The sequence below is a fragment of the Trachemys scripta genome, chromosome 15, assembly GCF_013100865.1.
Source record: "Trachemys scripta elegans isolate TJP31775 chromosome 15, CAS_Tse_1.0, whole genome shotgun sequence".
Lineage (NCBI taxonomy): Eukaryota > Metazoa > Chordata > Testudines > Emydidae > Trachemys > Trachemys scripta.
In genome coordinates, this window is record NC_048312.1 from 19,912,287 (window position 1) to 19,924,925 (window position 12,639).

Genomic DNA, 12,639 nt, shown 5'->3' on the forward strand with positions numbered 1-12,639 from the left:
GAGGTGGCTAATAAACCTCCAGCCTTGGGAATATAGAACAAGGAAATCCAGCTTCATGCAGAGGGAGAGCCCTTTATTCCTCAGTTGTCTGTTATGTAACAGGTCTACAGTGTTCTTCTCAGTGAATCATTCTGGCCTTACTCAGAGCATTACATCCATTTTCCTTTCTTGCTGCTCTCTGTGGTTAGAGACTTGGACAGCTTTGTTGTAATTTTACTAAGCATTAGTCTCTTACCCCCAGATGCGTACTTGACTCCATTTTCTGACCTCTCCTTAGAGTTTTCACTGGCTTGCTTCTGTTTGGCTTTGGCATTTTGCAAATCTATGACTTCATCTGAACTGCTGCTGCTTCCTCTGTGTGTGTAACATGTTGTTGTAAAGGCCCCCTGAAAGCCTTAATAAAAAGGAAATGAGACACATGGGGGCACGTCATTATCAGCAGCAAAGTAAAATCTTGAGTGTGATTGCTGTGTGTCCTATTTCAAACACATAATTGGTTCCAGTTTAGTAGTGTTACCCGGTGACAAACATTGTGACACATGCTCTTGACCATGTTCTTGAACAAAGCTTTTGGCATTTTCCCTGTCATGTCCACGATCCCCTGGCCATCCACTTGCATATCTAGTTATGACTCAGAATTTCTTGCACTAATCCTTTGAAGGATGCTCTGTCTTTCTTTTAACGTTTCTGTTTGTTTGCTATAGGATGCTGGTGTGGGATGAGGGTGCATTGGGAAGGGGGGTTGTGTTCATTTCTGTTTTTTGAACTCTTGGGCCTTAGCTAACCCTGCTCAGTGCAGGTAGTGTGTTAGTAAAAATGCCTTCTCCCTGTCTGCAGTGCAGCTTATACTGCTCCATGGCGCATCCCCAGTGGGCAGTTAGAGAGCCTACACTGTTCTCAGGTTTCAGAGTAGCAGCCGTGTTAGTCTGTATCTGCAAAAAGAAGAACAGGAGTACTTGTGGCACCTTAGAGACTAACAAATTTGTTAGTCTCTAAGGTGCCACAAGTACTCCTGTTCTTCTTTTTACACTGTTCTCAGTGCCCCTGCAGCCTGAGGCGCTGTCGCCAGTTGGAGCTAGCCTTTGATTCCTAGCTCTGGGAGACATACACCTGCTGGCGTGCTAAAAATAGTAATGCAGCTGTGTTAGTAGAGGCACCAGTTCTGGCTTGTTGCCGAAGTACATCCCCCGAGGGCGTGGGGGACGGGGGTGTACTCAGGGGGACTAGCCCCTCCCAAGGCTGCTGTGGCTCCACGGGGCTAGCTCAATGAGACATGGCCTAAAAGACGCATGTTTTCAGGGGACCCTGCCCTGGGAAGGGAACTAATCCTCCCACCACCCCTCAGCCCAGAGGAGGAGACGCCTGAGTGGCAACCCCCCCCCCCACCGCAGGGCTCCGGCGCGTTGCCGTTTGGAGCCGCGCTCAGTGCAAACCCGGCTGCCAGCTGCGTGTAACCCAACCCCTCCTCTGAGCTCCCCGAGCGCGAGGGACAGAGATTTCAATCAGCCAATCCAAAAACAAGCTCGAGGCGTCACCTCCTCCGAACAACCGCTCATGGGCTGGGCAAACCCTGAGACTTTCTAGCAGCTTCGGCAGGGTTTGGCTTCGCGCGGCTGACGTGCGCCCGGAGCGGGCCCGCGGGCGCGAGGCGAAGGGGCGGGAGCTCGGCCGCTGCCCGCTCTGGGGCCGGCCGGGGAACGGGTGAGTCCACGTGGCTGCTTTCCCTTCTGCAGGCGGGGGGCGCGGCTAGGGGGGAAGCGCCTCCGTCCCCCGAGCTGCCCACCTGCAGCAGCCGGGCTGAGCTGCCGGGCCCGGCCCGGGCTGGGGACAGTGAAGTGGCGGGGGATGGGGGGGAGTTTCTAACCAGCCGTAGCTGAGCGCATCCCCGAGCGCTGCACGCCGCCTCCTCTGGCTGCCTGTCTTCGGAGAAGTCAAGCCGAACCCCCCCCCTCCAAGAATAACTTTAGTGACACGTGGTGGCTCTTAACGCGGAATCGTTTTTTACTGCGCAGCTTAAGAGCCACTTAACTCCCGAGTCCCGGGCTGGGATCCCAGGAGGACCCTCCTCACAGCTGATAAGCCGCGTTCAGGCCATGATAACAAACCGGCAGCCTCGGCGGGGTACTGCCCCCTTGACAATTGTAAAGCCCTATTCCAAATCCCCCCAGCCATCCTCGAGCTCAGGCTCCTGCAAGGAGGAGTGAGCTCACTTTCCAACTCCCCTGCCCATCCGATCCGCTGCCCCCAAACCATTGCTCGCTAATAAGCAGCCGCTGAGGCCTTAAAGTTCGATCCAAGGTGCAGCCTACTGCTGCCACCATGAGATCTGTCCCTCGGCTACGAAGCTTTAAGGAAAGGCGATCACTCACACTGGTGTTAATGGTCTCTGCCGTTTGGGGTGAGCCATCGCTCTGGATGGAGCTGAGGACGTTTGTCATTTGTAAAATGTATTTGCCCTTGTAACTTTATTCTGTGTGGTTGTGGTAGCGGTGTTATGGGACAGAGAGGTGCTGTGGTGTAGGAGGTAAAGCTGTCTCTTGCTTTTCCGTAGTGAGGGTCTTTTCTTTTAATTTGCAGGAGTATTAATAAAGTGTGCCTGACCAGACCTTTCCCTGCTCGGTGAGTGTAACAGACGTATTTAATGTCCATCTTCTCCAGTTTTGTGGGGGCACATTGAGACTTTGATGGCTTCCCTCCACTCTTTACTAAAAACTTAGGGGGGCAGGGAGAGTTTGTGTGCCCATAAGGGGAATTGGAAGATGCGGCTGGAGTTGAAGGACTGGTGCAGGCACCTCACCTAGGTGCCTTTGCCATAAGTTAACCATAGAACTATACACCCAAAAACCTGAGTGTCAGCAGCAGCTTCTCACCTTAAAAACAGAAAAAACAACTGGCCAAAGATGAAGTCAAAGTCTGAACAATGTGCTCAGCCCATGGGCACCAGCCCTTCTCAAGGGCCTCAGCAGAGGGGCCTTGTTGCATGCTGAAGGTGACAGATCTGGGTGGCTTGGGGCTTTGTGCACTATCCCATATTGATGCTGGGGTTTTTAATAGTTTGTAATAAGCCGCTGGGAAAATGACATTTGTCATTTGTGGTGGGAGGGTGTAGGCACAGCCCAAGAGTCAGGCCTGGTTTGTATTATGCCACTAGTCCTGGATGTGATGCTTTCTGTTCTGCCTACCCAGGTAGCCTTCCACTTGCATCTGTTCACAGTACTCTCATGCTCCATGCCTCCTCCCCATCTTTGGCTGTTGGCTTTGTGTGTTACTGTAGGCTCCAGAATGTTGGAGCTGAGGTCTTGTAACATAGCAAAGTTCTAGCTAGAGCAGTTCCAGGATCACCACCCGCTCACCAGAGAGTGGCAGAACAAATTCACTGAGGGTGAAAGAATCTTCCCTAAATGGATAGTGAGCCTTGAATGCCTGTTTGGTGAGTGTAAACACGCCCAGTCATGCAAAGCCACTCCTGCTCCTAGTTCTCAAGACTTGTGATGGCTGTTCCAAGGACCTCTGAAGAGTGGTTGGCAGAAAGGGACATAGGTAAAAATTGCCCTGTGTTTTGTAGCAAGGTCCTGAGGATTGTATTGAAACTGGACCAATGAAACCAAATAAAAACACAAGTTTCAATATAACCATCAGGGATGCTGGGATATTTCAGGAATCATAGACAAGACCTACACCTCAAGCCAGATGCATGGCACTACAATCTTCTGCCCTTCCCTAGGGGGATCTTGCTTTACAGACAAACAAATTAAGCTGCATAACCTCCCACCCCAATGTGAAGAGATAGTATCTACACTGCTGGACACAATAGAAATTCATAGGCAGGTAATAATCCCCACTCTACAGTTGTGAAAACCGAGGCACACAAGGTTAAATGACTTGGCCAAAGTCTATGACAGAGCCGGGGTGGACTGGGATATCCTGACTCCCAGTCCACTGCTTCAACCCCAAAAGAAGACCCCCTTTCATTGGTGACTTTGATGGGCAAATATTGCTGGTCAGAATCCAGTGGAAATGGTACTGAGTCTAATTTAGCTGCTGCTGGTGGGGAGCCCTGACAGTCTCTCTCACGCTGAGGCTAGCAGATAGCCAGGGATGTACATGCAGTTTAACTGTACACTTCTGAACTCCCCCTTCCTCCTGTCAGCGGGTCTGTTAATAGTCCCCCATCTTACTTCCATCCTGAGGGACTAATCTCCCTGCACTCAAACAAATGCGCTTGGTATTTAAAAGGAGACTATCGATTTGTGCGTATCCCTGAAAGCCTCTCCGGATCCTGTTTCCTTTGATGTGCAAAAGCGTCTGTCTGTCTGCTTTTCTAACAGTCTGTTTCTCCTGTGGAAAATCTGCTCCATTTGCATCTTCTATCCAGCAGGGAAACCTCTCAAGAAAAGCCCCCTCCCTGACCCCAGCATGCCCAGCCCAGTGCTCTAAATGGTCTCGTGGCGAGACGCGTTTCCTGCCACTAGTGGACAGGGCCTGCCCCTGAGCCAAAGTGCCATGAAGCGTTGATCCAGACCAGGGCTCAGAGCCCACTTTGCGGCTCAACAGTATTCAGAGCATTTGAAGTTTGGGGCAGCCTAACGAGATGAAATTGGGGCCTGTTTGTAATGTCCGCTTTTATTAGAAGAGAATTTAATCAGGCCCCTGCTTCCTGCTAGCATGGTGCTTCCTGGAAGCTCAGCCAGAAGTCCAGCTGTGACTGGCCAGTGCCCTAAAGATAATAATATGAGACCTGATCTTCAGCCAGTCCTGCCATCCAGGAATTGAAATACCACAAGGAGACCAGGTCCGGCAGTATTTTGCCTAATAAATGGCTCCTTGAGGGACTGGTTTTAAAAAAGCTGGGGAAAGAAATATAGCTAACACGAACCTCAGAGCCTATGTATACATACCCCCGGCCTTTCAGTGTCTGGAGCCTGCTGACCGTTTGGGGCACCCCTGCCATAGAACATTGGGTTTCCAAATTCAAATGGGGTCTTAAGTGGGAGATCGGGACTGCTCAGTGTCAGAGACTGTAAACCAGCTCGCATCCAGCTTTACCAATCCGTAGCACTTCAGTGGTGGTTAAATCAAATGTTTTATGCTTCAGCACTAAAAATCGTTCTTCTGCTTGTTAAACCCGCTTCAGTGCTGGATGGAAACTGGTTCATGGAGTCTGACAACGAGGCCCCGGTGGCGTTGGGGGATGTCACTTTTCAGCCAGATGGCCAGGAGCAAGGAGTCGTCTCCTTCCATCAAAGAAGACTCTTGAACCTTGGTGAGGTTCCAGTTGTGGTTTGAGCAGGTTCACAAGCAGGAATGTCCTGTATCTCCTGTCCTGGGGACAGTGCAATGCTCTGTGGCAGAGCTTGGCTGAAGTTTGTACAGAATTTCAAAGCCTTGTCTACACTAGGGAATTTTACCCAAAAAGTTTGAGTGGTGGCCGTGTTAGTCTGTATCAGCAAGATACTGATGAAGTGGGTTCTAGCCCACGAAAGGTTATGCCCAAATAAATTTGTTAGTCTCTAAGGTGCCACAAGGACTCCTCATTGTTTTTACCGAAAAAGTGTTCACCTGAGCAACTGCTGACTGTGCTGAACTGGCAGCTTTAGGGTGGGGTTTTGAAAGGGGCCTAAGTGAGTTCAGCACCCAAATCCCATTGAATTTCAATGGGAGTTTGACACGGAATCCCCTTAGGCTACTTTGAAATTAGTTTAATTTACAGGGTGGTAAAAATGCCCAGAGGAGAGGCCACCAGAGCCTTGTCTACACTGTCTCCCACCATTGCTACTATCAGTTCAGCTGTAGAATTGCTTTGTAAAATTCCCTAATGTAGACACAGACTTAAGCAAGGTGAATCCTGGCAGTAAACTATTATGAAAGAATCTGAGAGAATTTCAGGACTAGTTCATATGTGCAAGGGCTTAAAAAGACAGCATACTCCAAAAGTAGCCTTGTTTTTGTACAACATTTGGGAACGCGTTATCTTCCTGAAGGGCAGAATAACAACACTTTGCACTTTTATAGCATTGCTCATCTGGGGACGGGAATTGCTTTGCAAACACTAATGAAGCCTCAACCTCTGGATGTGGCAGGTAAATATTACCATACCTTGTGTTATAAGTGGGGAAACTGATGCTTGGAGAGATTAAAGGTGGTGGGCCACAGGGACAAAATTAGATGTGTGCATGTCTTTTGTTACTTTTTTCTGTATAAAGGCCTGAAAAGCTTTTATTTTATTTTATTTTATTTTTGTTTTAAAAGGGATTTTTTTCTTTCGTTTTACCATAGAAGTATTAGAAATACAGCATCTTTTCTTCCTTGTTTTTGCTAGAGGACTCCTTTTAGCCCCTGTAGGAATATCTAGCTCTTAATTGTAAGGAGTATTGGTCTTTAACAAGGATATTTTTTCTCCCAACTGTTAAGGCATTGGAGTTATAACTGTTAACAAAAGAGAAGAGTTTTAACTAAAAATCCCTTCCCCTCTCAGGTTTCACTTCCTTGGTACTTGTGACGTTGTAATTGTACTAGTTCTCCAGTCATTCATAGTCTTCCAGGAAAAACAGGGTAGACCAGACTGGAATATCTAATGTGTGGAAAAAAAACAAGCCGTAAAAAGGAAAGCTTTCATTCACAGGCTGTTTTTATTCATCGGAAAGAAACAGGAAAGGGCACAAACCCAATTTTTCCCTTTTCTTGTCACCTTGACTGCCCAAGGTTACACAGCACATTAGTGACAGAGCCAGCAGCGGACCCGAGTCTGACCTCTCCCTGGTGTAACTTGGGAGCAATTCAATTGAAGCCAGTAGGGTTACAATGATGTAAGAAGAGAATCAATCCCTTGCGCTCTAAAGTATTTTCCAGCAGCTGGGAGTTACCTCCAGCTTCGCAAACAAACATACCGGGCTGTCAGTTTGGAGGGAAGTCTCTTTTACAAAGCTGAGCAGGTTTTACCATCATAATGTCAGGAATGGCCCTCTTTGTAATCACAATGGACAGGACAGGCCGCCCAGCTTTCAACTGCAAATGAAGCAAATGGCGAAGTGTTTACAAAGAAAGCTTTGTCCATGTCTGGCTTCACCCCCTGTGGTATTGCTGCTGCAGTTCCTTGAGCTGGACTCAGTGGGTCGGTTTAGGCTGGACATTAGGAAAAACTTCCTAACTGCCAGGGTGGTGAGGCACTGGAATAAGTTGCCTTGGGAGGTTGTGGAATCTCCATCATTGGAGATTTTTAAGAGCAGGTTGGACAAACACCCATCAGGGATGGTCTAGATAATACTTAGTCCTGCCTCTCGAGGTCCCTTCCAGGCCTGTGATTCTACCCACAGCCAGTGTTGGCAACTTACTCCTCTTGACTCCCCTCGAGAAAGTGCTGAAAATTGCTTCACTGCTCCTGAAGCTGGGCTGAACTGTTTCTAGCTGGGTTGGAGCAAGTGCAGTTGGGCCAGGCGGTGCAAGCTCTGTAATGGGGCTGGTAATGGTTCTGTTCTGCTTACACTAGCAGTTAAGCTGTTCTCAGCCCCAGCTGAGGGAGAGCCGGGGGCTCCGCTGCTGACAATGGTGATCAGCAATGGGCTATTTTCCAGGCGCGGATGAACCCAGCGTGTATAAGGATTGCAGTCTGCACAGCTCTCTGTCCAATATAGTGAGACGTGTAGGGCCCACTGTCCCAGTGGAAGTCTATGGAGACACTGGGCTTCAGATCAAAAGAGTGTTTGGCAAATAGAGTGAGACCAAAGAAATGTGATTGTCAGGGTTCTAAGATGGGTTTTCAAATCATGTGGAGTAGCACCAGGGCTGGGCTGGCGAGCTGTGGGGCTGCCAGCTCCGGAAGTAGAGCCAAGGCCAAGACACAACTCTGGACGCCAATGCCTAGAACTTTGGGAAGCTCCGAAATGGAAGGCTCAGTCAGGCCCATTTCTAGCCAGAAAGGAGGGGATGCAGCAGAGTTATTTCCCTCCTTTGGTCCCATTGCCAGAGGGGGAATTTGGGCCCTCCTGTGAGTTGCTGAGTCAAATCTAATAACTGGACTATAAAGTACTTGACAGTGTCCCATCAGTGGCCTGGCCTGTTAATCCTGTGGAGGGCGGGGTAGAGTAATGATACAGTTGGTTGCCTTTCCCCATCCCAGTGAAAGTTTACCCATAGAGTAGAGAGGAGAGGCTTGTTTGGAGGAAGTGTCATCTAGTGGTTAGAGAGCATGGTGCTGGGAGCCAGGGATTCCTGTTCCATCTCTGCCCTGACTCCCGTCTCTCATATGGGGATAACGAATGCCTGGCTCACCAGGGTGTTGTGAGGCTTTATTGATTACAGTTTTAAAAATTTTATTAAGATGATGATAAAAAAAAATGAACAGAGTTTGAGCATAGAAGTTTCTGGTTATCAGGGAATAACGTACAGATTATTGAGGGTGCAAAGTTTGGTTTAAGATCGGGTGGCATAAGGAATACATAATCCGCAATATCCCCGATTGGGGGTAAAAGGTTGATGAGTCAAAGTACAGGCATTGAGCTATGAGGGTATGAAGTTCATAAAGTGGCTATGTTCAGGTGAGGAGTATAATGAGTGGATATGATGATGAGGATGGATTGACCCTCATTTGGTGAGATTTAATGTTCAGGGAGTTTATGGTTCCAGTTCATATGATCCAACAGAGAAGGTCACTTGGTCCTTTTCTCGTAGTGGGAGAACGATGTCACTCTGGCTCACGCCTCCTGGTACTCGGCTTTATTGATTACAGTTACTACAGTCCTTTGAGTTCCTCTGGTGGAGGGCTCTGTGGATGTGCATGTTATTTGTAAATGGGAGTTTTGCCCATGGAGAGGATTCTGAGCCGGTTATTTCTGGCTGTTCGCTGTCGGTGAATATCACCGTCCCAGATGCAGATCTTTGCATGTGGATCGTTTTCCAGGGCCAGTGTCAATAATGGCCAGTTCCCTTTAGGAAACATTGAGCTGAGGATGGGGAGCCAGAGGCCCGCAGTGGTCACTAACCCGTCGCTCGCGATCGGCTGGTAGATCCTGGGGACTCTCCCAGTTGATCGCGGTCTCTGGTGGTGTAGCGGGGCTGCCGCTAAGGCATGCTCCCGGCCTGCCGCCGCCCCACACCACTCCCGGAAGCAGCGGCCTGGAGGGGGCGGGGGCAGGGGTCTCTGTGCGCTGCTCCTGCCTGCAAGCACCACCCCCGCAGCTCCCATTGGCCGGGAACGGGGAACTGTGGCCAATGGAGCTTTGGGGGTAGTGCCTGCAGAGAGGGGCGGTGCTCAGAGCCATGTAACCCCCCCCAGGGGGTCACAGAGGCACATTGGCCCCTTTTGGGAGCGGCGTGGGGCCAGGGCAGGCAGGGAGCCTGGCTTAGCCGCGCTGTGCTGCCAACCAGGAGCCACCCGTGGTAAGTGCCACCCGATGAGAGGCTGCACCCCAAGACCTAGCCCTGAGCCCCCTCCCAAAGCCAGCACCCCAAGTCCCCTCTTGCACCCCAGCCCTAGCTCTGACCCCTCTCCCAGAGCCAGCACCCCAAATCCCCTCCTGCACCCCAGCCCTAGCTCTGACCCCTCTCCCAGAGCCAGCACACACACCCCCTACTGAGCCCCATCCCAGAGCCAGCAGCCCAACCCCCTGCCCTAGCTCTGACCCCCCTCCCAGAGCCAGCACCCTGCATCTCCTCCTACACTCCAACACTCTGCCCCTCCTGCACCCAAATGCCCTCCCAGAGTTTGCACCTCTCACCCCTTCCTGCACCCCAATCCCCTGCCCCAGGCTCAGCCCAGAGCCTCCTCCCATGCTGCAAACCCCTGGGCCCCAGCCCAGAGCCCGCACCCCCTCCTGAACCCCAGCCCGGTGAAAGTGAGTGTGGGAGAGCAGGGGTGGGATGGGGAGGGCAGGGTGGTGGTTGTGGAATGGGCGGGGCTTTGGGGGAGAGGCGTGGCCTCGGAAAAGAGCAGGGTAGATTCTGGGGTGCCCTTAAATTCAAGAGGTGATCTTGGGCGTAAAAAGGTTGGAGAACACTGCAGGAGGGGAATGAAGCATTCTTACCTGCTCCTCATAAGGTGCAGGGAAAAGTCACCAAGTGACTGATTGCAATGATGTACTGCCACCTGGTGGTCATATGGAGCGCACACATACGAGAACCTCTGGGATTTAAAGGAAAACTCCTTTGTAACCATGGAGTCACGGTGATGTCTCCATAGTTTAGGATACAACCATCATTCCATTCTTGGGCATATTTGTGATTTCCTTTAAATCTTCTCCAAGCAAACTTCCTGAAAATTCTAATGCAGAACCTCAGAGCAGTGTTAGTTTTTTTCCCCTTTGATTCAAAATAATCTGGCCTAGTCATTTTTTGAGTTATAAAACTATAAAAACAAAGCTACGAAGAAGTGGGCTGTAACCCACGAAAGCTTATGCACAAATAAATTTGTTAGTCTCTAAGGTGCCACAAGTACTCCTGTTCTTTTTATAAAAACAAAGAGGTTTCCTGCATTGTCACAGGGTGTTTCTGGTCACTCAGTAGCTTCAAAATGGTTTCTGTTTTACAAGGCTGGTCTTGTTCAGACATTACCAAGCATTTGTGCCTTTTACAAGTTTGAACAAAGCTGTGTCAGGTTTGAAAAGAGATTCTGAATGCACCAAACTGAACATGGAAATTAATCACTCTAAAGAGATTTATTCTTCTGCTTACTAATACAAACTGAGTTAAAGACTTGGCTTTCCAATTTAAAAAAAATACTGGAGAGCAGAGCACTTCAGGATTGCAATATTGATATAAATTTGTTTAGTTAATGTAATAGTTATTAAACCAACAGTTAATTTAACCAAAACATTTTTTAAAATAGTAATTATCTGTCAACAGCTTTAAAACGCTCTGCTCTCTAATGGGAACGCTGATTTTTTATCAGTCTGGGTTGCAGAAGTATTCAGTGCTGTCTTTAGCAAGACACGCTGATTCCGTCCATGGACTGAAGATACTGATACAGAGACATGGATTTCTGAAATCTGTTTAGTAAATTCCTGTTATCAGTCTAATTGCTATCTTTCTGCCACAAATTAGTAAAGATTTCTTAGCTGTTCTCTTCAGGTTCTTATCCCTCGCCTATTGCTGTGCAATCTGAGAATGTATGTAAGCTTGTTAGTTTTCCGTGGAAGAAACACTGCCATTTAGTACACAGGAAGGTTCGCAGACACTGAAATGGGTGGCAGCATTGTTTAATAGACTGAGCACACGATTGGGCATTAGGAGCTTCTGATGTCTGATCCTGACTCTGTCACTGATTGCTTTGTGACCTTGGAAATGTAATTTTCGTGTTGGTGCCTTATCTGTTTGAGGATAATACCTTCCTCCAGAGGTGTTTGAGAATTGATGTTTGTACAGGGTTTGGAAGATGTAAATTACTATATAGAACTGCTACGAACTTTGTTAGCTGAACCACTTTTGAGAAACCATAGATCCTCTGAAAACTGCCTATTGACTTCAAGGTAGGGGGCATGTGTCACATTGATTTCCCTGTATCAAATACAGTAGCTGAACATATTCTGGTTTCTGTTATTCAGCTGCCTTTTAAATGTTAAATGAATGCCCCGAGAGGAGGGGGAGGTAATATCTTTTATTGGACCAACTTCTGTTGGTGAAAGAGACAAGCTTTCATGCTACACAGAGCGTTTCTTCAGGGTCTGGGTAGCTCATAAGCTTGTCTCTTTCACCAGTAGAAATTGGTCCAATAAAAGATATTACCCCACCCACCGTGTGTGTCTCATATCCTGGGACCAACGTGACTACCACAATACTGCAAATAGTGAGCGTCCTGATATGTTTCCAGGAGGAACTCGCTTCAGATGAAATGCAAAGCTAAGGTCCTGATTGTGAGGAATGGAGCTGTTGGCAGGAAGAAGGTGAGAGAGGTGGTTAATCCAACTCTCTGAGCCACCTTTCTCTTAGGTAATTACATTTTGCCACCTTAAATTCCCTTTGCAGTTTCAAGCAGACACCATTCTTTGGCTTCTTCAGCTCCTGGCCCAACCTGGTGTGCAGGATGGCTGTGCGGCTGCTGTGCCGCGGCTGTGCTGTGCCGCTGCTGAACAGCGGCTGCGTTACTGTGGGAGGAGAAGTGATCCCTGTGTGCTCTGTAAACGGCAGCTGTGCATCATTATAATCCTGTCATTGAGATCTGTACCTTGTCATTCCTAAAATCCAGTCCCAAGGATCATCATTTTGTCTTGAGTAAGGCTCTGGCTCCAGTGTTCTCATGTAGTGTCCATGCTGTGGTGCCCAGTTTCACAGCTGGGTGCTGACAATACCCTGCTTTAGGCATGTAAGTGGCAAAATGAGAACCCCAGCTTAGGTCTCCAAGTGTAATAATTGGGCTCTCCAGGGGAGGAACCCTGTGCTTTCTCATGTCCTGTAAAACAGGGGTTCTCAACAGGGGCGTCCGCGAACCCTTACAGGCTAAAACCCAGAGCCTGAGCCCCAGCACCTCCCATGGAGCTGAAGCCAGGAGCCGTGGGGTTGAAGCGCCGATACCTAGTGTCCCCCAGGGGGCTGAAGCTGGGAGCAGCTGGGCTGAATTCCAGAGCCCCAAGCCCCAGTGCTCCCCAGGGGGCAGAAGTCCTGAGCCCATGGGCAGAGTTGGGGGGACACGGGGGTGCTCCCCCCCCCCCC